Source organism: Rattus norvegicus, chromosome 5, assembly GCF_036323735.1.
Source record: "Rattus norvegicus strain BN/NHsdMcwi chromosome 5, GRCr8, whole genome shotgun sequence".
In the NCBI taxonomy this organism is placed as follows: domain Eukaryota; kingdom Metazoa; phylum Chordata; class Mammalia; order Rodentia; family Muridae; genus Rattus; species Rattus norvegicus.
This window is the reverse complement of record NC_086023.1, coordinates 8,601,935-8,623,097: the sequence shown is the minus strand read 5'-3', so window position 1 is coordinate 8,623,097 and position 21,163 is coordinate 8,601,935. Positions and strand designations below refer to the sequence as shown.

General features: G+C 42.6%; 1 protein-coding gene across 2 annotated transcripts in view; it reads left to right on the top strand.

Moving 5' to 3' along the window:
- Kcnb2 (potassium voltage-gated channel subfamily B member 2) overlaps positions 1-21,163 on the top strand; it is a 471,100-nt gene that overhangs the window by 188,087 nt on the left and 261,850 nt on the right. The window lies entirely within an intron of this gene.

Sequence of the window (21,163 nt, the reverse complement as noted above, 5' to 3'; positions counted from 1 at the left end):
GACATCAGACAAGTGAAGAAACCATCTGCAGCTGGTAAACTGTGCCTCGGCAAGAGCCTGAGACAGTTCACAGTCAGCTGCTGCGAAGTAGCCCCATATATTCCCACATCTGGGATTAAATATGTATACATGTGTATATGTACATATACATATATACATATATGTGTATCACAACATACAAATATGCATGCATACATGTGTGTGTGCATATGTGGGTATATGTAAATATATGTGGAGATGTGTGTGTAGGATAAATTGGTTAACATCCTCAAGAACACTGCCTGTCTCCTTAGAGACAGAATGTCTCATTGTCCAGATCTTAATAATTAGGCTTGTCTGGCTAGCCAGTAAGTCCCTGGGATCCGCCTTTCTCCACTTCTCAGAGCTAGGATTCCAAGTGTATACCAACCACCACACAGGGGTTTTTATTTGGGTTTTGAGCATTGGACTCAGGTGTTCTTGCTTGTAAAGCAAGCATTTTATCAATGGAGCAAAAAAGAAAAAGTACATCCCTGAACGAACCCCCCTTCCCACTGATCAAAGCAAATGAGAAGAGTTAGTACAGATGAAACCATAAAGGTAAGGAGTGAAAACTCTCTCACTTGTAATCTTGATGAGGAAGGGGCTTCTCAAGGCAGCAAAGACAGCCACTGACAAATTAAACAACTTGACCAGACATTTTTTCTCTTGTTGACCATTTCCATTTACCCAGTGCATTCCTAGAACTAACCTCGGACACTTTAGTATGCTCATACCCTGACTCAATTCCTGCATATCTCCAGGCCTTTTTAATAACATCATCATTTATTTTCCATCTCAATCACATGATACTTTCTATGTCTGGCCCTGTATTTTTCTAAGACCAATTGAAAATTGAGCATTAGTTCTATATGGTGACATGTCAAATTAGAGACAGATATAAAATGCAGATTGAATCAAATCAGGGTCTTAGGTTGTAACCCACCGACCGCATTAAGAAGGTGATTTTTCTAAAGTGATTTACTATCTGGAACCTGCTTTCGGTGTGCTTGTCAGGCAACTCAGGGATGAATCTAATAGTTTTTGACATTTCCGTCCCTGCTTCCCTTCTGGTAGCCCTTCCTTCCTCCAATAAATATTTATTAAGGGCTTTTTCTGTGCTAAGTGCTTGGGCAAAAATCCAGGGGTGAATCAGAATTGGATCCTGCCCTGAAGGGGTTTATAATCTAGCAAGGAGGTTAAGCAAGAAGGTTCATTGTATAAAATGATAGAATTTGCAGGAAAGACCGGATTTCAGTTTGGATTTCAGTTAAAGAAGGTTGGGTCTCTGGAAGACCCTAATAAAGACAGCAGATTTATTCATAAAGTGGACTTCTGAGTCAGCAGAGACATGCAATCTCAAGGAATTCACAGGACCACTGGGGAGATGTGTGATTGCACATGCATACATGTTCTCATGTGTAAATTGTACAAACTTGGAGACTTGAAGTAACTTTGACTCAAGGCTGCAACATGAATGTGAAACTTCCAATGGGAGGGACTGATGGACAGAAAAACACCAGGAAGGATCAGGAGCCAGGACAGCAAAGGAACTGTTCCCTCCTGACCTTAAACTCTGCTTTACCCTATAAAAATGTGTTTTCCTACAAGGTTTTTGCTTTGTTTATTTCTAATGTGTAGGATGTGTGGGATCATGTACATGTGGGTATGTGTGCTTGTGTGTTCACTTACAAAGGCCAGAGGAGACTATGTTCTGATCAATCACTCCGTACCTTTGCCCTTTGAGTCAGGGTCTCTTACTGAATCTGGAACTAGGATAGTGGCTAGCAAGCTCCTACAGGTGGTCCTCTGCTCCGCCCACCCCAGTGTTGACATAACCTGTGTCTGGGACCAGAGTCAGATCTTCATGCTCACACAGCAAGTGCTTCAACTACTCCGCCCCAGTGACATTGTCTTTAGAGAAAATTTTAGGGATCTTTATGAACTACACTAATGCTGTCACTTTGCTAAATCTTTTCATCACTTCTACTATGTTTCCATTTCTCACAAGTCTATGGGAAGGCAACGAAAGAAACAATGGCTTTGATTTAATCTTTATAAAAAATCTTTTCTGCGTGTATCTAAAAATGGGGTAAAACTTTTTGCTATATATCATTCCAGTTGTACTTCTACATGACTGAATTATTGATCTTTGCAGCTACTGTTCAACTCACATAAACATCAGTGCACTGTCCTTTGCCATTACTGGGAATCTTCCAAGAACTACATTTAAAAAAATCAAATGAATACAGCAGATAACTAATTAAACAATTTGCTTTCTATAGCATCCAAAGTAGGCCTTTGACATCATCTTTGAAAAGAATAAAACAAGAGCCATGTCCTACAGATACAGGGTAGATTAAGTAGTATTTGTGAAACACTCACAAATTCAGCGTAGCACTAAATAAATGTCAATCTTCTTTCTCCTCGTCACCATTATCAATGTTTCAGTTTTGCCATCAGTGTGTCCTATGCCTTTTCAGTAACTAATTCTTAGCTAAACATCCCCCATGTGCTGCCCTTCAAAGATCTCACCCCAGGTGTCCACACTCCCCAGAAACTGGATTTGAATGAAAGTGACTGCCTACTGTGTCAGAAAACCCAGTCCAATTTCAGAAAATTTAAACTTACCACATATGAAACTTGGGACATTTATTTTCTAACACAAGTCAGCGGGATGTTTATTCCATGCGTTCTCTAAGACCCTCTGAGGCCATAAGACTCTGGTTTTCTGGATGTGGTTCCATTAGCAGCATCGCTGTAAATACAGGTGCTCATGTTGGCCTGAGATGCTGTGCATTGGACACTAGAGTAAGGCTCACAGATGCAGACTTTGCAGGCAGCTATGATATACCAAAAGGTCTGAGAACCAGTGCTCTGAAGCACTAGTGTTCATGCTCAAATCATTCAAATTACTTTCATCGTGCTTTTATGTTCAGAGTTCTGTTTCATAAAGGCAGGCAACTCACATCAGCAAGCCGCTCAGTGACCAATGTGTCTACTAATACACCAGCCTCCAGCATCCCCTGCCTTTTGTATCCCACCGCACACCAATGAAGTATAAGGGGTTGTATTTTACACCACACATCTTCCCTTATGTCAATTCTTCTTTCTTCTTTTATCTTCCCTTTCTTTCCACATTTTCCTATATGTTAGACTAGGGGAAAGGTTACCATACTGAAGGCAGAGTCAACATTAAGGGGACAATTTTTAATACCGTTTCTCATTGTCTTAAAGAAGTGATCATCAATGTGTTCATTGGGTGGAGATCTGCCTACAAATGCCTTTAACTGGATGTAGTCAGTCACAGCTAGAAAAGGGAGTTAACCAAATGTGTAGTAGGGTAGAGCTGTGTGATTATGAAACATACAAAAAAGGAAAAACGATTCACCTTCTTGGGATGCTATATGAGGTTTGTGGGTGAGCAAGATAACTCAGCAAGTAAAAGTGTCTGCCCCCAAACCTGAAAACCCAAGGTTGGTGCCTGAAACCTACATGGTTGCACAAAAGAACTGACCCCTGAAAGTTGTCTTCTGATCTGCACACATGTCCACACATCAAACAATTATCAATCAATCAGTCAGTTAAATTAAAAGCTATTAAGGAAAAAAACACGAAGTATTGAGTCAAACTTTCTTCTTTGACATTTGTCATTGATTCTGAGATCAAAGGCTCAGCACAAGATCTGAGCTGTGAATCCAAATGCCCAAAATGGAACTGAATTTCATGGTTTCAAATTTTATGTCAAGTCCCCTTTGGAAAGTTCAGGAATTCACAGAACCCTAAGGTCTGTAGTAGTCAACTCAGTTGTTTCTCTGTATCTCTATTTGCCATCTCTCAGTGTTGTCCCCATGAAATCAAAGAAGTCACAGAAATGTGCACTTCAAATAAGGATGGACACCCTGATCCACTGACACCAAGTCTGTGCCCATGCCTGATCTCAGCACTGAAAAGCTCTGAACGTGCTTTGTTTGCATGGAGCCTAGGTGCACTTTTGTCTCAGTGAGAAGCCTGATTTTGTTTTCATTTTGTTTTCTCCCCAAGGGGCTGGAAAATAGGACATGCAGTCAATTACTTTGCTGTGGCCATTCAGTAAACCTCAGGCTCCCTGTGCACTGGAGAGGAAGGGAGGGCTGCCCTAACCTGGCCCTAGCTGTCTTGAGCTGCCATTCTTTGAAGAAAAGAAATGATGTAGAGAAATTGAATTATGTTGTGCCGTTCCTTTAATTCAAAAGCCAACTTCTGCCAGGAATCTGCAAGGGGGGAAAGTGAGTTTGTGCTGTTAAATGTCGTGTGCTGTTCGTCCAAGTCCTTTCAGCTTGGCAGACAGAACCCAGGCAGGAAGTCTAATCTGGAGCCATTGCCACATCTTACAAGAGGCTGAGAAAGCCATGAGAAGTTTGGGGGAACTGTTGGGAAACAGGTTTCCCAGAGATCCTTTGGCCTTCTGTGCAGTGTGTGTGGACAGTCTTTTTGTATAGTGACCTGTCCTCATCTACTGGTTGCTGAGGGATGTCAGGATTCCAGTTCTATCAAGGAGGCCTCTGGGTGCGTTTATCTTGCTGTAGCAACCATAAGAGTTCTTATGTAAATATCAGAAAATGCTAAATCAGAAGGCTGGGTAAAGGGGAATATGGAAACAAAAGTGCTTTTCTCTTCCCAGTTACAGCATTTTCTACACAGCTCCAAGCCCAGTCATGGAGCTATTGGGGTCAATTACCTTCCACAGGATTTTCTGACCATGCTCTTGTGCTGTGAGATAACGATGTGAGGGTCCAGCCCTTCAAACACTCTGGGGAATAAAATCAGACCTGCTGTGGGAGCAGCTGGTAACCCAGTAGGAAAGGCTCTTATTTAAGTCACATAAGAAGTTCGGTTACATTACCACCATGGCCTCAGTCACACAACTTAGTCTAGAATATGGTGGCTCTTTACAGTTGCCACCTGTTGGACTGAGGAGGTCAAGGGTCATACACTGTCCAGTCCTTGGATGCAGGATGTCTCATGTCCTTTGACAACTAATCTACAGCCACACAACAGACAACAGCTAAGAGCATCCAAAAGGACAAGGGTTTCTGTGCTGAAGTCAGAGTAGGGGAGAATTTGAGGATCCTCAATATCCTATCTATAATAAGCATTAAAATTATTTGTATGAGGGAAAATTATTTTTCCTCAGAGGAGTGCCCATGGTTAAATTTTATGTGCTCCAGTTGAAGACCCTCTGCCGGTACAGTCAGTGATTGAATACAGTGAAGCCATGAACACAACACAGGATGTGTGGAAGGAAGAGACAAAGTCCAGGAGGAGTTGGAAGGATATTGAAAAGTTGATATGATCAAGACATTGTACATATGCATGAAACTCTCAGAGAATGAAAAATAGTTTGTAGAGTAGTTGTTGTACAAGAGACATGCCATAGATAACCCCATGAAAAAAGTCCCACAAACAAGGAATGTGGTCAAAAAGAAAGTACTAGATGAAAGGGTAGGCTATTCCTGGAAAATACATTATGGTTCTGAACACTATGAATGTCACCCTCAATGGCATATTGCCTCTGGGTCTATGCTTACACGTTTGAAGATACATCTCCATATTAGACTGACGCTCACAGTTCTCTTGTATGGCTGGCTGCCAGAGGGTAATCATCCCCCATGTAAACCTCTCCATTTGAAAATCCATTCTTAGATGATGTTGGTGACCATGAAAAACAGACCTTTGCTCCCAGAGTTAATTGAGAGGGTTCAGATCCAAATTATTTTATCAGTCATTTAGTCAATGACATTTACTAAGCAAATAACATTTTATTTTGAGGCTGTACAGCACTACCAAAATGGACCAGAAGTCATAACTACTAATATTTGGCTTATTCTTCATTATAGAATATGTTAGCTTAATTTTATTTTTAAAGTAAACTTTGTTAACGTCCCATCCCCATGTTACAGATAAGAAAACGGAGTTCAGAAAAATAAGAAAATTGTTCCCAAACTATTGACTGTTTGCATTACTCTCCTAAAAGATTTCTAGGAATATTTAGTCTAAAAGGACTTACTGAAATGATTGCAACTATTTGGTCCCTTTCTCTGAAATTGTGAGAGAAATCTTGTGTGTGTGTGTGTGTTTGTGTGTGTGTTTGTGTGTGTGTGTGTGTGTTTGTGTGTGTGTGTTTGTGTGTGTGTTTGTGTGTGTGTGTGTGTGTGTGTGTGTGTGTGTGTGCGTGCTTCATAAAACACTAAGTGATTCCTGTGCTTACAGCATACGGAGGATATGTAGTGTATCCCTGAAAGATTTCAGCCTTCAACAGCACGCATTTATCTAGCACTCGAGAATATAGCACGTCTCAAAACAAATTTAGGGTTGTCGTTGAGTGATCTCCAAACCCTGGGAATCTAGAAGTGACTCTTAGTACTTCTTCTATTGCTATAAGGTAACATTTGATCATTTATGAAGAACAGAAATCTACTTCCCACAGTATGGAGGCAGAGAAGAAGTTTAGTGTCCAGGTGCTTGCCTCTAGTGATGGCCTTTCTGCTGCATCACAGCATGGCAAGAGGCATCAGGTGGTAAAAAAGTCGGCTCGCCCACTCATCTCTCCCCTTTTAAAGTCACTAATTTCATTAAAGGTGCCTTAGCCTCACAACTTTCTTTAACTTGACTTATTTTCTACAACATCTCATCTCAAACATAATCAACAGTATTTGGAGATTACGTTCCCAACATGTGACTTTCAAAGATTCGCTATCCCAGGAAACTATTTCCTCAGATAGCCTCTCTCTGTTGCATGCAACTTTTGTGATATTGTTTAACTCTCCCTGACTACACTTTCCTCATCTCCCAACTCTGGCAAGGAATTCCTAGTCACAGTCCAGTTGAGTTGATCTGACAGAATGTGAAGACAGTAGTGTGTAATGTTAGAAGAAGCTTAAGCTCAGATTACCTGGTGACATTAAAATATTACAAACTTCTGAGAAACCACACATGGGAAGAATGTTAGTTCATTCATACGTCTGAAAGGCCATGTTCCTCTAATCTGCTGAGACATTGGGGATGTGGTCATTTTGTAGGAAGTGAAAAAACAAACATAAGGATTTCAAGGGTAGAGGAAGGTTGACAAACTAAGAAGACAAGAGCAACTGCAAAATGAATGTCTGGGATGATGGTGGGGACAACATAAAGGAGGAGAAAACTTTAGATCCCACAGAATGAACAGATATGTGCAGCCTGAGAATATTTTTCTCTGACCATCTAATGAGGTGGTTCAGAGCCTGTGGGTACATGACTCTTCTACAGCGCTCACCTAAGACCAGCAGAAAACATGATATTTACATTACAATTCATAACTAGCAAAAGTATAGTTATGAAACCATAATAAGATACTTGTATGGTTGAGGTTATCACAATATGAGGAACTGTATTTAAGAGTCACAGCATCAGGAAGTTTGAGAGCCACTATTCTATTGTCAGATAATTGTGACCCCACACATCCACAAAGGGGAGAACTCTGAACAGAAGGAAAAGGCAAACTCTTGAAGGACAGGAGGGGCTAAGCAAGTTAGTCCAATTCAGAACCAGGGAGAGAAGTCAGGGTCGTGGTTCCTGATAGATACAGGCTGGAGATTTAGGGGACTAGGCCAATCCTTGGCTGATGCTCTCATCACAAGGAACCAGTCGCAGGCTTGACTATAGAAGGACAGAAGTCAGAGACACTCAGAGATAGACCCTCCAAGGCCAGAACAAAATCAAAGGGCAGGTCACCAAGTACAGCTGTCTGATAGACTTTGAGGGAGAGCTGGACTGGATAGTGGCTAGCCACTTGAGAAGATATGAATCTGGCAGCTAGACTGAGATTGCTGGGAATGCAAAGCAAGAGATACACTGAGACCTTCTTAAGGGACAAGATAGATGCAATAGTGCACTTGTGTCCCCAAGAGGATGGACAGTATCTCTCAGAGGCTAAGCATGAGATGCATGTTCCAATGCACATGTCATTGGGGTGAGGTCTGTTGAAGTAAGCCAAAAAATCATCTGAAGACTCCATCCTCCTCTCAGAGTCAATTCTCTGCTCATGGGTCTATCTCCTGCAAGTGTGTGGTACGAATGGCTCACCTGCTCTGTGGTTGAATCACTTTCCTATTGCTTTGTCTGCCTCTTCTCATAGGGTTCCCAATTTGGAGCCTGTTGTAACCATTACTTCCTAAAGATTGATGTTGATTTGTCCTTTATGGGCTGCAAAGGGAACTTGAGAAGTTATTTGATCTCAAAGCTTGCCTTGAGAGAAAGTCAGAACTAAATATCCCAGAGAAGCAGGAACTGCAATTGCAAAGAGATCCCGAGAAAGTAATTTCACAGCTTTCCTTACTAACCTTCTTCGGTGTTTTCAGACATTAACTTGCCCAGACAGAATGTAATTCTGTTTGGAATTTCTGATTTAGCTTCCTCATGCTCAACCTTAAATAGTTTTTGGGGAGCCCAGGAAGGAACAAAGAGTGTCTGGTGAATACCTTTATCTTCTGAAGGAGCCTCCTAATTATCCCTATATTTCTCTTTAGCTATGTGACTACTGATTAAGCACAGCTTTTTCTGTTTGGTTTGGTTGGTGGTTTTATTTATATTTTTCAATTTCATGGAGTATGAAATAGCACAAAAGGAAACATAGAGTTACAGAAATGTGAGTGTGAGTGTCAGAATACCCAGCCTCAGATCCTGTTCTATACAAGATAGTCCCACTTATGTCAAAGTCCCAGAGGCATCTCTACCCATGAAGAGCTTCCCCCAAACCTCAAAGCACCATGCCTCCTAAGGAAAACAACAAAAGTCTACTGCTGTCCTTATTCAAGTTTATTCTTTCCTCCTCTCTTCCAAATCATCCCAATTTAGCCTAGGAAACATTTTCTTCATTTTCAAAGGTCCGAGTCCTAGATAGTGAATGAGCATGTGAAACAAATTAGGGTAATGTGTGGTAAACCAGCATGGAGAAAGATGAGGGAGTACTGGAAAGAATAGTAAGGCTCTCTTCACAATCTCAAGGCCAGAGATCTATACAAAGAAAACAGTGTGCCCAGCCTCTAACAGGAGCTGGGAACCTGGAAATAACACAGAACCACATAGCCAATGTGCTCTATTAGCCAATTTCAATGGGATACCAAGTGCAAAAGGCTCTACTGCTGTGGTCTATCCCAGGGCACCCTTGGAGCACCTGAAGCAAGAGGAAACCAGTCACACATGGGCTTGTGAGCAAATGAAAGTTTTCCAGAACAGCGAGAAGAAGCTTGGCTTCTTATGAAAATTCCAATTGTTGGTTTGCTTTCTGTCTTTAAAAAGACATTATTCGAAGAGCACACTTGCAAGAGAAACAACAAAGGGCTCGTGGAGGTGAACCTGCAATGTTCTTTTAATTTGCTGAGATCATCTGGAGTGAGTTGGTGTGGTACAATGAAGAATCAATCTTGGGGAGTGTGGACTGGAGGTTGCCATTGATTTCAGAGAAGGCCATCTCCTGGTGCATTAGCTTAGAGTTAATGCTTCCCTCATCCAGTGTTGGAACAAGCCTCAAATCTCCTCCCAAGCCTTTTCTGCACCCATGTTAATTATTCAGACACTTTGCTTTTGAATAGCCTAGCAGGGAGTGATTACTTCTCAGTCCTTGGTTTCAGCATCTTCAGTTTGCCCTTTCCTCGCTCCCCTTCAACAGAAGGAAATATGGATCTGTCTCTTATCAGAGACACACACTAGAATGTTTTCCACAGTTTCTGCCTTTGGACCTAGTAATGACGATATGCAACTGCGTACTCATAACGGCAGAAGCAGCATGTTCCCAAAGCCTGACATGGTTTTAAGAATGAGAGCCTGACATGGTGCTATGCTGAGCCTCGTCCTATTTTTATCTGTAGCCTAAAAGGCCTGAGAGTCTTCAGAACAGACTCTGCCAGGATCGCTCTTATATCTTCCGGATGTCAGTAGCCGAGTGTGGAACTTGGATGTTGATCCTGCCAGGTGGTACGGAGTGGCTAATAAAAAAGGCAGACACTGTAAAAAGTGACACATTGTTTACATTTGGATAATGTCACCCTCTCTTAGTACTGACATTATTTACTGGATCTTTGTCTCTTCTCATCAACCTGTCCATGGTTTGAGCTTAAACTCCTGGGTGAAATATGTTGGAGCAGAAATAGGAATACTATTTTTTTCCCACTTAACAGGGGACAGAATGAAAGAAAACTCTCCTTAGTTTGTTCCTGCTGCCTTTAATGTAACCCAAAGATGTGTTTTAAATTCTTTTAACATAAAATAAGGACAAAAGAAGATGCTCAAGAAAAGAGCTATAATATGTGAAATGTAACATTTCCTAAAAACGATGACAATGATGACGATAATACAGGCAATTTCATGCTCCTGTGTTCAGTGTCATAGAGGTAGAGCCATTAGGTTACTAGGCTCTCAGATGGATAGATATTGCTTCAGTGGTACCTGTGGGATAGTTGGTAGTTGCTTTGCCATGAGAAAAACTGCACTGCTCCTACATGGTAGCAACTGTCAAAGTGGAAGATGCAAAGTGGGAGCTCTTGCCCCTCTCGTCTGTTATGCCTGATGTGTTCATGGTCTTCAGTCTTTGCTTAGCTGTCCAGCAGATTCAGTGAAACACCCCTCTCTCTATGTCCTAGGCATGTTTCATTCTGTGCCCTCCTGTTCTCAGGCCCATGATCGCTGGCAAGTATTTTAGAGTAAGAATGAAGTAATTTTGATCCAGCTACATATAATTTACTTAAATTTGAAAAAAGGACCTTAGAGACACTAACACAAACAACTGGTAATTTAAGGGCAGTTTCACTTTATGGTTTCTTTCAAAGTGTGTCTTGATGTGACTTAATCCTTTATCATTCTACTTTGTTACACAAGCCATCTCTTCTAAGTTTTCTCATAGTCTTCAGTGCTTGACAATGATGAATGGGTTATTCAAGACACTAATTAAACCCAATAATGAACTAGCATGGAGAACTTCGTATTGAAATTAACTGGGACAGTTCAGTGTACTTTGAAACATAGGAAAGAAGGAGGTATAGTATGTGTATATGTGTGCATGGATGTGTGTGTTCTATGTATACATCTGTGTATACATAAATGTGCACAAATGTGTGTTTTGTGTGTATACACACATGTGTATATGTACATAAATATGCAAATGTATGTGCACATGTGTACATGTTGCCTGTGTGTAGACATGTGTATGTGTGAATATAAATAGCACGTGTGTGTGTGTATGTCTCTCTCTCTCTCTGTCTCTGTCTCTGTCTCTCTCTCTCTCTCTCTCTGTGTGTGTGTGTGTGTGTGTGTGTGTGTGTGTGTGTATGTGTGTGTGTGTTGCAGAAGAGAAGAAACTAAAGCAAAGGTGTCTGGGAAGAGCAGTGGAGACCCTCTCATAATGGTGACAGTTTCCCTCACACTAAGCTGGGATACCAGTGGCCTGGGACAATAGGTGAGGACAAGGTGACAGCACAGTACAATCACAACGTGCCTTTCATTTTTGCCTGTCACTGCAGTATGTCACTCCCTGCTTAGTTACAAAGAATTTTTTAACAAGAATTATTAAATTTCTAAATGTATACTTGCTTATACCAGAGATTTTTTAAAAGAAACTAAATTTAATAATTTAAAACACAGGCTCCCCTGGAAGAGAGGCCGTGGGTTTGAAGGTCTCTCAGGGCAGTTTAAGTGGACAGGGAGGTCACAGTGTTGTTCCCCTTTATTCATTTGTCAATAATATGGACTTCAGGTATCAGGATGAGCCAAGTTGTGTTGATCACAGAGGTCTTCAATGCCAAGGACTTGTTACTTGCTGTTGTGTTCATTGTGGGTCAGTTTAGGACTACTGGGCATCATCCTTACTACACAACCTAGAGTGCTAGGATAAGTAGCTGTCTTCTGGAATGCCGGTGGTCTCCAGGCAGGTGAGGAGAGCTATGGGAGGAGTGGATGACAGCAGATTGCTCTGACACTCAGTGGTACCCTTGCATCTGATTGGCCAGAGCACCCAACACAACACAGTGCAACAGAATCACAGGAGGTCTGAGGTGCTTTCTTGTCATGAGTCTGGGAGCAAAGAGGCATGATATCTGTGCACACCGGTCACACCCATACTGTCCACATATGCCAGGCTACCTGTAATGGGAGGGTTGCCATTGCTCCCATGTGGCCTGTACATGCACACTGTAGAATCAGGTACCTAGACTAGCAACTGAGATAATGTTTAATAGAATCACTGATAAAGAATTCCTAAAAGCATGTGGGAGAAGGGCTCTGCAAACAATTTCTATAGTAATAGAAGACCTTTAAAAAGGAAATGGTATCCTTTCAGTAAATCCTGGGGTATGAAAAGGCATTGGCCAGAAAAAAACTAAGGATGGTCTCAGATCTTGACAGAGGACATAGCACCTACAAAACCGATTATGATGCTCTTTATAGGTCGTGAAGGAAATTAATTTTTCTTTTGTCTTTATTGATTCTTTGGCTAATGTGTTGTGTATATTATTCCAAATGTTTGCTTAGAAATCCTTTCAGTTTTCCTTTATTTAACGGTGACTGTTATCTGTGAAAAGAAATGCAAGTGATTAATGCTGCATTGTTCATTCTGTATGCTCATAAGTAAGTGTAATACAGACCAGGGTGGGGAAACAGAAGGAGAAGAAGGTTTTTAAGATGTGACGGGTGTTGAAGCAGACTGTGCTCGTCCCCAGCTCTGCTGGGGAAATAGCTAAGACTCCTCACTCAATGGCCCTTATTCACCAGTGGTACATGTTATGTATTGGAAACAGTTGGCCAAGTGACTTACTTTGAAAGCCAGATGCCATTGAATTGGTCCTGTGGCCTGAGCTAGCTTTGGTTAGATATGTTGGTTTTCTTGTGTAACAATAACACAGCAAGAGTCAGCACTTGTTGAGTGCAGTGAAAAAAATCTCTCAACTTAACTGGACTTAGAATCACCCAGAAGACTGACCTGTGCCTGGGAGAGCATTTTTCAGAACCCATTAGCTGAAGGGGAAACACCTACTCTGCATGTGGTACCATTTGTGAGCCAGGAACCTGGGTTGAATAAAAATGGGTGAAGGGTAGGTGAGCTGAGGGCTGTTTGCTTTTTACTTCCTGACCCACTGGGATGTGAACTGAGCTGCTCTGCCATGCTCTTCTCATGCAGGACTGAACCCTCTGAAACTATGAGCAGAAGGACCCCTCCTGGCTTCAGTTGTTTTCCCCAGCAATGCAAGTGTAACTAATGCACTAGATGTTTATGGGCAATAGATGATGGGGAAAGCCTAATGTGTGCCATAGCTTATATTCTCCAAAATGCTGAGAAACTGCTGCACATTGTGACAGCAGTCTATAAGGTGGGTGCCATTGAGGGCATCTTTCCCTCCTATTTGCATATAGGAAGTCGGCGGCTCAGAACATAAGGCAGCAGAGTCAGCTGTGACTGCTTCCACCTAGAGGTGAGGGCATCATCCACAAGTTCTGTGATGGGAATCATAACAGCAATGGTAACAGGGGGCCATGAGCTAGATGAGACGAGCCAGTTCCTCTGCTGATGTGTTAACCTGAAAAGAAATACCTACCATTGAACAATAAATGGAATATCCTCAGATCACTCTCTTAGGTTCCCTTTTCTTTTACTTTGGAGGTCTTCATAACCTATGCTTGCAGCCACATTCAGAAGGAAGTGCTTCACTTGCAACATGACCCTGTGCTCTTGTAACACCCATAGAAAACATAGAGGACACCAGTGTGAGAGACCATATTTTGGGTGACATCATACAGAGAAAACATAACTTGTTTGTCATTTAGAACACACAGAATGAAAATTTTTTCTCATCTCTTCTGCTGAAAATATACAGTTTTTCCTATTACTGTTTAGTTAATAACTAAACACTAGACAACAGGTTTGGATAACAAAGGGACTAGAGTTAACCCATCAGAATATATTTTCTTTCTTTTTTTTTAAAGAATAATTTACTACTGAATTTTTCATCTGCCCAAGTTAGTGTGGGCCTTTCTGAGGTTCCATTTTATGTAAACACTAGAAAGATATTTTGTGGTTTGAAGGTAAAAATTTCCTCTGCTCTCAGTGAGTCTAAGAGGGAGATGAGCATGACTGGGCACCTGGCATTGATAGTTCTTTAGTAGCTTAAGAAAGGAGGTGTGGGAGGGAGGGAGGCGGGAGAAGGAAAAATGGGGAAAGAAGAGAAGCCTATTTTAATTGTAAAACAATGAGCCAAAGAAACAAAAGATCACTCCCTGAAAATGAGTTTTATTAGAATGTCTCTTTTTTTTATTTTATTTTTTCTTACATATTTTATGTGTTTACATTTCGAATGTTATTCCCTTTCCGAGTTTCCCCTCTCCCATATCTCCTCTCCCTGCTTCTATGAGGATGCTCCCACTCTCACCCACCCACTGCCAGCTCAATACCATGACATTCCCCGACACTGGCGAAATGAGACTTCACAGGCTTTTCCTCCTATTGATGCTGGACAGTGCCATCCTCTGCTACATATGCGGCTTGAGTCATGGGTCCCTCTGTGTGTACTCATTGGTAGGTAATTTAGTCCCTTGGAGCTCTGGAGGGTCTGGGTGGTTGATATTACTGTTGTTCCTATGGGGTTGCAAACCTCTTCAGCTCTAGTCTTTTCTCTAACTCCTCCATTGGGGTCCCCTTGTTCAGTCCAATGGTTAGCTGCAAGCATCCTCATCTGTATCAGCAGGGCTCTGGCAGAGCCTGAGGAGACACCCATATCTGGCTGCTGTCAGCAAACACTTCTGGGCATCAGCAATAGTGACTGGGTTTGCTTGCTGCATGTGGGATGAATCCCCTTAGGCATACAGAGAGTGGAGTGGCTAATTGAACACAGTAGATAGCAGTCTCTGATTGTGTCAAAATGCAATGCCTAAGTGCCTAATCCCTCAGGCAGTATTTCCCAGAGGACTAAGTGGAGTCCAATGCAGTGAGGGACCAGGGCTCAGCCATCCATTCGCTGGACAGTTCACAGGCTGACGCTGACTGCTGTGTGGTAAGCTCCATGTCCTGGTGGCTGGTTCTTGTTTGTGTTTCAATTTGTTGTGTGTTTTCCTGGGGACTGAAACTGGGCCTTGTGCGTGTAAGCAGGTGTGGTGCCACTGAGATGTCACTGAGAGGCACCCTGAACACCACTCTCTCCCCCTCCCTCCCCCTCCCTCCCCCTCCCTCCCCCTCCCCTTCCTCCTTTTCCTCCCCCTCCCCTTCCTCCTTCCCCTACCCCTTTCCTTTCCCTTCCTCCTTTCCTCCCCCCTCCCTCCCTCTCTCCCTCTTCCTCCCCCTGGCCCTCTCCCTCTCTCTCTTTCTCTCCCTCTCTCTCAAAAGGGTCTAACAAAGTTGGTCAAGCAACCTACAGTTCTCCTACCACAGCCTCTTGAATAGTGAATTAGAGAATGGCACCAACAGCCCAACTTACATAGTCACAGTTTCCTCCATTTCCTTTCCTTCCATATCTGTGGAGTCAATCAAAAAAATCTGAGAGAAACATTGCATCGATACTGAGCATGAAAAGCTTTCCGATTGTCATAGTATAACAACTATTTCCATATCATCTACATCCTATTGAATATTATAATCTAGATGCAAGTTAAAGGATACAGATGGATAAGCATTGATTATATGCAAACACTACATCACCTTGTATAAGAGACCTGAGCAGCCTCCTTTCTGTCTGAGAGGTCAGTCAGCTGTGGGGTGTTATGGGTGGGGCAGCTGGCAGTTATGGTTTCTTAGGAAAGAGGGGGGATGAAGGCAGGCAGGAAACTTAACTTTGCACTTAAATACAGTTGAATCTTCTGCATTGAAAGTTGTCAAACCGTGTCTGCTTCTCTATTTCTGATGCTATCCTATGTTAAGCTATAATTAATACACTTGCAGTACTCTGATATGCTAAAGGTTCCTGCTTCTGCTACTGTATGTGGCCATTGAGGGTGACTTTACATGGTTACGTTGCCTTCTGCAGATGAGTAAGCCTGTTCTCACTGTTATACGAAAGCCTAGACAGAAATCAATTGGCTGCCCACTTTACTGAGGCTCTGTCAAAAGGTTTCAGAGAGCAGGATAGAGTTGTCCAATGTGGGTGACATTTATCTTTCTTCCTGTTTTGTCATTGTGGAAGAGTCATCTCTGGACCTTGCTATTTTGCATAATTTATCAGCTGACCACAGCTTCCTCTTGATTAACCTCAGACCACATCTTTCCCAGCCTCTGTCTGTCTGTAGACTCTGCTGTGAAGAAAGGTTTCCTTTGAAAAGCACTTCAGATTCCTTGTCTGCTCTCAGAACTCCTAAGTCTCTCCACACCCATTCCACCCTATGTACTTCCCAGCTGGGTCCTTGTCATAAATATTCCACCCAGGACTCAGTGTACAACTGTTCACTTTGTGTATAACTGCAATTTCCTGGGCACCTTCATCTTATTCAGCCCTTACCCTTGACCCCGTTGCTGTCAGTTAAAGGTGAAAATATTGAGTCTTCACAGCAGAGTTAGTCTGGAATCAGACATGTGGCTTGAGGCTGTCTGACCTCCTGACTTTTGACCTCAAAAGCAAACATGGTTGGCTGTTTCTCCCTGATATATCTGGTATATCTATGAGCCCTCTCTAGTCTATAGACTGAATACTCAGTGAAACAGACTAGACGGTTTCTCCAGGCTACCCATGGCAAGCTGGCTATCATCAAGCAGCTCTCTTCTCCAAATGCTTCTCATTTCCAGAACTTACTGAGTCCTGAGCACTCTGTCTTTATGACACTATCTGAGCATTTTATATCTGTATCCATGCTCCATCTACCACTCACTGGCAGCTGCAATCAAATTCTCTTTTCCGTCTCCTCCTTGTGCCTCAGACTTTGACCATGACATCTCTGTCACACTCTGTCTTTTGCCTGTGAAACCATGACATTATAGCACCACGGCAGCATTCCCTCCTCTCCAGCCTGTCTGTGTCCACGGTGGCCCTTTGTCAGTCTGCTTGCCAACCAACAAGCAGAACAATCTACAAAACTGTTCATTTGACCTGCTGACCTTGAAATGCTTTGATTTCTCATTGACTATATAGAAAAAGAAGGAGGAGGAGGAAGAGGAGGAAGCAAAACCTAAAACAAAACAAAAACAAAGAAAAAAACCTGATACAACCCCAGACATCCATTGCCCACTTTCTCCCCATCCTATGCATCAAACACACAGGCTTTGTTTTGTCTAAGGTACTCACATTTCCCTCTACTTAGGGTCTTTGTCTGTAGGGTTGCAGGGTACTGAATCTGCTCCACCACAGGGCAGGGCTGCTCAGCGAGGAAGTGGGAAGTCTGAGAGCTCTTACCCAATGCTGTCAATGAGCTGGTGTTGGTCTGTAGGGAAGCCCCAGGACACCAGTCCAGGGTTGGGAAAGTGCAGTCTGAGGTAAGGGACAGCCAGAGCTGGTTTGGGGGTCCCAGAGCTTGTAATGAGGCCACGGCCATCTGGAAGCTGGTGAAGAGCTGAGAACAGAGTAGGGGCCTGTGAGCTGGATCTAGCCCAGGGCCAGGGAATAAATGGAGCTCTGGCTGGTCCCACTATGATAGTCCTTGGCTTGACAGCAGCAGCAGGCTTGGGCTTAGCTTGGTGGCAGTCATGGCTAAGGAGTGCAGAGAGGCCTTCTACCAGAGATTAGATGGTGGCTTTATAGGCAGAGGCCTTCTCCATGGCTCCCCATGGCGGATCCCAATGAAAAGACGTAGTCTACAGTTTTAAGGCATTTATTGTCATGGCTAAGAGTGGAAGTGTAAAAGCATACCTTGCTTTCGCCTTGTGGGCCTGAGATTAAGCCTTTGCACGGAAGGGTGTCTGGGAATGGAAACTTATTGGCCAAGCCTTCCAGGCCTCTGTGTACCTCATTAGCACGGAGATCTGTCTTGAGCTTATGTGACTGATAGCCATAAATCTTTGGAGGACTGCGGCTAGTGACAGGGACCAGGTACTGGAGAGCAAGTAAAGCTCCTACTGTCCCTTCAGGGTCTCTGGGGCTTCTAGCCTTAGCTCAACGGGGGACCACGCTACCATATTTCATGGTCCCACACTTGTCCAGCCATTTCCTCTGTTCGGAATATTCTGACCATCACTAACATCACCTTGCTGATACCTACTCATTGTCCAGCAGGTCCATCTCTTCAGTAACTGTCATAGATGCCACTTAAAGAATTGTTTGATCAGTATTTGCAAGCTCCTAATCCAGGGACTGTGTCCATGTTTCTTTCTCCTTATATTTTAGTTGCTTCTCTTATTACTGTGACAAAAACAAGAACAAAAACAAAAACAAAAATCACCTAACTAGGTTGGGGATTTAGCTCAGTGGTAGAGCGCTTGCCTAGGAAGCGCAAGGCCCTGGGTTCGGTCCCCAGCTCCAAAAAAAAGAACAAAAAAAAAAAATCACCTAACTAGAAAAATATGGTGCAGGATTTTTGGGGGGCTCACAGTTTGAGAAAGACCACAGTCCATGATGGCAGGGAAGGCAATGTCAGCACAGAGACTTAAGACAGTTCATCACAGGGCATCTGCACTCAGACAGCAGACAGTTAGACAAAACATGAGGTCACACCATAGAACCTGAAGGCTCATCCCCAGTGACCCATTCCAGCATGGCTAAATCTCCCAAAGTTCTACAACCTTCCAGAGAAGAGCCGTAAGAGCAAGACCATGTGTTCAAATGCACAGGTCTGGATTCAGTTTTCACAATGAGACCCTAGCACCTGGCAAGATACTAATGCACAATAAATTCTGATTAAGTTGATGAATAAAATAGCCATAGACACATGAACATTATAAGTGACCATTTACAATCCAAAAGGATCTGTGTGTTTCAGAAAGGTTAAGACATTAAAAAAAAATCCCTGAACATCTGTTGACACAGTCAACTACATTAAATACAATATCATTCATTTAAATAAATCAACAAGCCTATTTAGTGCCTTCTCTGGAGAAAGCCGGGTATTGTATATAGCAAGCCTGCCCACACTTTTCAGGTCTCAGTCTCTAGAAAACTTTATGCACTGGAGAAAGCTCCAGCTATTTGTCACCAGTCACCCCAAAATGCATTGTCCAAGTTCCTAATTAGAGTCAACTCCATTCTTCATTTGACATTAGTGATATTGCATAAAGCACATATTCTTGCATGAAGGATTAACATTCCCCTGAGAGAACATATAAGCATTTGATTTGAATCTGTCTAATAATGTGGAATGTTTGCCTTTTTATACAGTTTTATTATGAAATGGTTAGTTTAAATTGCAATGGAAAAGGGCAATGAAAAGTGAAATCTTCCTTCAATTATTCAGCCTCCATGCCTCATTTTCAGTAGAACATTAGAATGATTGCACTACTGCATGCTGGGAGCATGCTTTGCACAAGATACTTATTTCAACTATGACACGTATTAAGTGGAATAACACTTGAAACTCAAAATCTAAAAGTCTTCATATTCATTAAAACCCAAACCCTCTTGTCTTAAATAAGTTAATCAACCTGATTTCTTCAGTTCCAGTATAAAAATTACCCTCTTTACAAACCTTGGAGTTTGTGTCTGTTGCTGGAAGTAATCATTGTGCTGGTCTCTGGAACTCAGGACCCCTACCCTCTCCTCCATCTTCCAGGAAAACCCAGTAGGCTCCATACTCACCCTGATAGCTGATTCAGCCTCCTGGAGTCATTCTACCCTCTACTTAGTAGATAGTACTTGATCATGCATAAGCCTCAGATTGCCTTCCCTATACTCACAATCCAAATGCCTCAAGTGCATTGTGATCATCTTTTCCAGCTCAAAATCGTATGAATAAGTATTCTTCTAAGAGCAAAGAGCATTAGGATTTGAAGGACTCCCTGGTACTTTAAAACAGAATATTCTAAGTCAGGTTTCTCAGACTGACAGTTAAATAAAAAGACTATCAGCCCTAGCTGTGACTTGTGAAGTAGAGCATCCTCTCTGTGAACGTATTTCTGCCATGATTTCTTCTTGCTTCCATGGTACTACTGTAGGTAAGACGCAACTCCTAACCATCTGTTGGGTCACAAAGTTTAAATCTAGTACTGGGAAAGTGATACTCCTTCCTTCCTTCCTACGGTTAGAAATTTGGCAACTCTTCCTGAGCCACAGCTCCGTACTTTCTGTCCTAATTGTTCTTTCATCTCCTCTGCTATGACAAAGAAGCCCCCACAGCACTGTGGTCAGATTTTATAATCTTACAAGGATATCACATGTCACTATCTGCCCTGTGTTTTATGGTGTACTCACAGTTCTGTAAATTAAATATAAGTGAGTGGTTGTGCCCAGGAAAATCAATCTTTAAGCAGATTAATATTTCAATGCCAATTGTATAGATATTTCTCCACTTAATGTGTGTCTTGGCTTCCAGATGGAAAACAGTGAATGTATCATTTTGGGAAAACTTTAAATGAAACTGAAGACAAAGAAACTAAGCCAAATATACCATCAGACTTGAAGTTGACCATTGAAGATGAACCAATGCCATCATTTGTGGCCACCAGATCTTTTAAGACAGACAAGAGGTCCTTCAATTATTTCATTCCTGGCTATTTCATTCCATGGGTTGGGAAGCAAAACATGAGTCATGTTTTGTAGAGTTGCCCAAAACAGATCCAGGGTATTCAGTTAAATTTGAATTAAAGATTAATAATGATTTTTGATGTGTACATGTCTCTGATAATTTATGGGATATACTTATTTTGAAAATAGGTCGAGCTCTCTGCTCCCAGACCCCGTGGGAAAGAGACCTCACCGCCTGGTCAGGTGGGCACTCCTGAGGCTGCAGAGCAGAAGAGACCACCAACACTGCCCAGCCCTGCCCACATCCCTGGCCCAAGAGGAAACTGTATAAGACCTCTGGGCTCCCGTGGGGGAGGGCCCAGGAGCGGCAGAACCCCTGCCTAAGACACCGCCAGAACCTGAAGGAAACAGACCGGATAAACAGTTCTCTGAACCCAAATCCCGTGGGAGGGAGAGCTAAACCTTCAGAGAGGCAGACAAGCCTGGGAAACCAGAAGAGAATGCTCTCTGCACACACATCTCGGACGCCAGAGGAAAACACCAAAGGCCATCTG